The sequence below is a fragment of the Marmota marmota genome, unplaced genomic scaffold (genome assembly GCF_001458135.2).
Source record: "Marmota marmota marmota unplaced genomic scaffold, marMar, whole genome shotgun sequence".
Lineage (NCBI taxonomy): Eukaryota > Metazoa > Chordata > Mammalia > Rodentia > Sciuridae > Marmota > Marmota marmota.
Genome location: NW_025999914.1, coordinates 32,057 through 37,504, shown reverse-complemented (window position 1 = coordinate 37,504; position 5,448 = coordinate 32,057). Strand labels below are relative to the sequence as shown.

At 41.7% G+C, this 5,448-nt stretch overlaps 1 pseudogene; it reads left to right on the top strand.

Moving 5' to 3' along the window:
* Window positions 1-1,423: 1,423 nt before the first annotated feature.
* LOC107160477 overlaps window positions 1,424-5,448 on the top strand; it is a 9,086-nt pseudogene continuing 5,061 nt past the window's right edge.

Below are 5,448 nucleotides of genomic sequence, written 5' to 3'. Positions count from 1 at the left end.
CAGATAATTTACACATTTTGTGGATGAGACAACCAAAGTTCAGAGATGTGGAACTTTTCCAAGGGCACACAGCTAGAACACACTAAGCTAAAATTAAAACACAAATCTGTTGTCTATAAAGTTTTTACTCTGCCCACTACTTCATTTTATTTCCCTTGATTCACTGATATTCCTGTAGAATTCACTGAACTTTAGTATACTATTGTGAAGTTTCTCTGTAAAATCTCAAATTATCTAAACTTATATTCAGAAAATATTGACCAAAAAGAAGGTCTTTAAAAACAGTATTATAAGAAAATAACCCCCCACAAATCAAAGGCTGAATGGTTTCTCTGATGAGCAAATGCTGATCCATAATGGGGGGAAGGGGGAAATGAAGGAACTTTGGATTGGGCAGAGTGGTGTGAGTGGAGGGGAGGGGAGGGGGTTTGGAGGTGGGAAGTATGGTGGAATAAGACATTATTACCCTATATACATGTATGATCACACTACCAGTGTGACTCTGCACCATGTAAAGCCAGAGAAATGAGAAGTGCTCCATTTGTGTACAGTGTGTCAAAATGAATTCTACTGTCATGTGTGACTAATTAGAATAAATTTTTACAAAATAAAAGAACTTTTACAAAATAAAATAATTTTTGTAAAATAAGTACTAATGTTATAATAATGACATTATAATAATATTACAATATAGCCATTAACAACTTTCCCATTGTTTTGTAATAATATGAGTGATTCTTTAAAAAATACAATGTAATGACTTTTCTTTGTTAATTAGTGTCTGGGGCATATGGCTTTACCCGTTCATATGACCAGACCTTAACAGCTGTCTCAGGAGCAATCTTGAGAATGTTCATACCATTTCCTCTCCACAAAGAAATGACACCACTCTCTTTCACCATCTCTACTAAAGGGCTCACCATCTTCACATTATTTGTTTCTAAACTCTGATCCTTTGAAAGGGGAAGAAGAACTCTGAAGAGTCACAGTACAATTTGAAAAACTTTGAGAGTTACAGGTCTAAAAAGTGTTGCAAGTTTCTCCTGTAAAGGAAGCTGTGCTATTCTGTTCTGGTGATCAGACACCTTAGAAAGCATGTACATTTTGTTTAATTCTGCAGTTTCCAGGGACACATTAGATTTGGGACACTGCCAAACATGCCATAGATTTGACTGCTTTGTTTTCTACTCTTTAAGAAAATGAGAAAATAGCTAACAAGTGGCTGTGAGACCCTTAACCATGTGATCAGTATGGTCTGTGTAAGCAGAGGAAAAAAGATGGAACCTAACAAAATCTGTGACCAAAAGACCAGGGCACATATTGGAAAAAAACATATTCAGTTTAGCTTTGAGACAGTGACAGAGAATGTGCTCTATAAATTTAACATAATGAGTATTACAGAAGAAAAATAAATCCCAGAACAATGGGATTCAGCATGTGAGTGAAGATAGCAGAAAAGAAAACAAATTAAATATAGTCCAGAAAGAGAAGATGCAAAAGTGATTTTAAAATAAGTGGTATTAAAAAGCTATTTGTTTCTAGGGGATAGAGCAGGCCACCAATCCTTACACTCTGACAGTTGGATACTTAGTGATTGTGGAGGAGATCAACAATATATATGTGAAGAGAAAAGGAGGAAAAACTGACTAAAATATGAAGAACAAAAAACTAAGAACCAAAATGAAAATATCTTGCCTTGTCCATTGTAGCTAAAAGACAATTACCATTTTTATATTGAAGACAAAAAGGTATTTAAACTCAGAATGAGATACATATTTTGTATTGCCACAGTAATAAGCATGTTTGCTTCAATTATGCAATAAATTTACATAGGGGAGCCAATATACAAAGCCAGTATAAAATTAACATACAAAATCAATATTCAACATAAGGACTTGTGGTACATAGTCATTAAGTGAAGCTCTTGCATACACACTGCCTACTGCACTAGTTTCTCTGGCCCCAGGAATTTTCAGGGGTTTTCCAGAAAACATAAACAGGATGTTATGGTTTAGCTATGAGGTGTCCCCCAAAAGCTCATGTGTGAGATAATGCAAGAAAGTTTAGAGGTTAAATGATTGTGTTATGAGAGCCTTCACCTAATCAGAACATTCATTTCTGATAGGGATTAACTGGGTGCTAATTATAAGAAGGTAGGGTGTAGCTGAAAGAGTTGGGTCATCCCAATTCTCCCCAAAACATGAGTGCTCAAGCAGTTTCATCATAAACAAACAAAAACAAAAAGATTCTTGTCCCCACATCCCCCACTATCACTCTGTCTGGGTATCTGTCCTTGCAGCAACACTTCATCAACAGTTATCTACCTTGTCTCCAATCTCTCCTTGCCATATTTGAACCTACTAAGCTCTCTCACCACCATTACTTCACCAATGGCTTCCACAGGGTTAAATCCAGTGGTCTATCCCCTGCCCTTGTCTTAGCTTATCAGAGTCATTTGACAGAGAGAACTATCTCCTCCCAAATTCTTATCTGTATTTGGCTTCTAGAACAGAGTATTCTACTGTTTTCTCCTTCTCTCTAGTTGCTCCTTCTGGGTCACTTTGACTGGTTCTCCCCATATCTCCTGTCTCTTAACATTAGAAAAGATTAGGACTCAGTATACTGTATTCTCTCCCTGGTCATCTCTCTCAGTCTCATGGCTTTAAAGATTGTCTGGAAGTACACAACTCACAAATCTCTAGCTGGGGTGTTCCTTTGAACTCCATACTCTTAGTTCAAGTTGCTTACTTGACATTTTCACTTAGATGTCAGATTAGCATCTGAAACTTAACAAAAACAAAACTAGATTATGATATTCACTCTGTCCTAAACCTGCTTCTCTCACAGTCCTGTCCATCCCACTACATGGCAACCCCAGTATTCTAAGTGCTTATATCAAAACTCCCGACTACCCTCTTTTGTATCACACACATGACCCAGAAGTAAATTGTGTCGCCATTTCAAAATATATCAATAATCTATACAGTTCTTACTTCTTCCATCCTAGTACAAGCCACCCTCAAATTTTGTCTGTGTTGTAAAACTGTCCTAATTGCTTACTTTAATTTCATCCTTACCCTAGCTACTCTCAATACACCAGCCAGAGTGAGGCTGTTACAACTTAAGTTAGATCATGTCACACACCTGTTTAAAGTAATCCAATAATATATCAGTAAAAGTCAAAATCCTCACAATTTCCTGCAAGACCTCATGTGATATGGCCTGTTACCTCTTCAGTCACACACCTCCTATCATCCTCTTCTCATTCACTCTATTCCAAATGCACTTCAGCACCTACATCTTCATATTTTCTTTGTCTAGAAAGCTCTTTCCCTTGGGATTCATCAAGTCTTCCATCTCACCTCCTTCAGATATACTCAAATGTCACTTTCAAGGTTTTCTCTATTTACCATGTGTAAACTGCAGTTTTCCACCTCAACACACACACACACACACACACACACACACACAATCTTGAGCTGTTGGTTCCAACCCCTCCCAGTCAGCTATAAGCCACCTCCTCTCTCTGCAACACATGCAACATGTCCTTCTCTGACAGATATTTTTCCTCAAAGCTCACCTATCCTTAAAAAAATAAACAACATTTAGACGTGCTTAATTGTTCTCTTTTTTATCTCATATTTCTAAATCAATAAAACACAATAACAGACCTCACCTCCTCACCTCCCTTTCATTCAATAGCCCTCTGCAGTCTGATGTAGCCCTTTATCACATTGCTGAAACTGCTTTCACTGAGAAATCTCCCAATAGACATTTTTCAGTATTGATGCCTTCTGTTTAAAAAAAATCTAGGATTTAGCAGGGCCCCTGTCACAGTTGTTGCTGCTGCAGCCACCGCTGCCACTGCCATAGCTCAGTACAAGGGCGCCTGAGTGAGGCAGGCCGCACCATGCATCTGATGATGAAACAGGAAAAACAGCAGGAGCCGATGGGGCAGAGGAAGCAGCTGATCGTAGAGAAGAACATAATGAAATCCAACATTGACAAGAAGTTCTCTGCACACTATGATGCTGTGAGTCAGAGCTCAAGTCCAGCACCATGGGTCTTGTGACCCTGAATGACATGAAAGCTAAACAGGAAGCACTGGTGAAGGAGGGGGAGAAGCAGCTGGCCAAGAAGGAGCAAAGGAGCTGCAGCTAAAGCTGGATAAGCTGTGAGAGAAAGAGCACAAGAAGGAGGCCAAGGGGAAGATCTCTAGCAGGTCCTTCACCTTGGAGGAAGAAGAGGAGGGAGGCGAAGAGGAGGAGGAGGTGGCCATGTATGAGGAGGAGCTGGAAAAGGAAGAGATCACCACAAAGAGAAGGAAACTGGGGAAGAACCCAGATGTGGACACTAGCTTCTTGCCTGACTGAGATGGGGAGGAGGAGGAAAATCGTCTCCAGGAAGAGTGCAGCAGGAGTGGGAAGCCAAGCAGAAGATTAACAGTGAAGAGATTAAGATGGCAGTGAAGGGAGTGCATTACCTCCATGTACGGTGTCACTGTGTGGGAGAATGACAAGTTAGAAAGGCTAAAAGCTATCTTGTTAGGAATTTCCAGCAAAATTGGGGTGCTCCAAAACCTAGAGGAAGGATTTCCATCGCACGAGGATCAGCTACGGGGGCTCAAACGCGAGAGATTTGTCCACACGGAGGGTCATGCTGCTTATTCAGCAAATCGCCCCGTGGCTAGAGTCTGTGGCGCGAGCTGGGAAACGAAGACATAGCAACGCAAAGATACAGCGCTGCAGTTTCTGCAGGCTTCTGCCAGCTGTGCAATCACCATACTAAGTGCTGAATTCTGGGTTTGAGATGGGGGAAGGAAGCGGTCCAATTCGGTTCTCCACACTGGTCAGACCACAGAGGAAGCCAGTGGCCACCATCTTGGAGAGCTGACGTCACCATCCCTGTTTTCGACTGATCGCAGCTCATTCAGCCATAGAACAGGTAATTTCAGGCTGCCATTCGCCTGTGGCTGGCAGACAACTTACTCAGGCTCAGGGCTAATTAACCCGCGGAAACTGCTTCTTGGAGCCTGCTCCTATCAGAACATACACCAAGCACGGAGCGGCCGAATTCCGGCTCCCAGAACTGCTCTGGCCCAGGGCTAAAGAATCCACCGAAACTGCTTCTCAGTCCGGGTCCTGCTGAATACTGTGGAGGTAAATACCAACCAAGCCTTCATAGGCAGTGGCAACAGGACTGAGACGGGGCTTGTGAGGGCCCGTCAGGACTCACCTGTTGCTTTGGTCACCCAGCAAAGGGAATGAAATGCTGCCATTCGCATGGGATACCAACATGGCAGAGATCTGATGTCATCAGAAAGCGGCGGAGGAGAGAACTTCATCGATACCAGCGGCGACAGAAACAGTTGGTCTCCTGGTAAAGAAAGTGAGTCACAAACACCCGAGTCTCTCTCACTTTATCATCAAGCCAGAGGGGCAGAGCAGA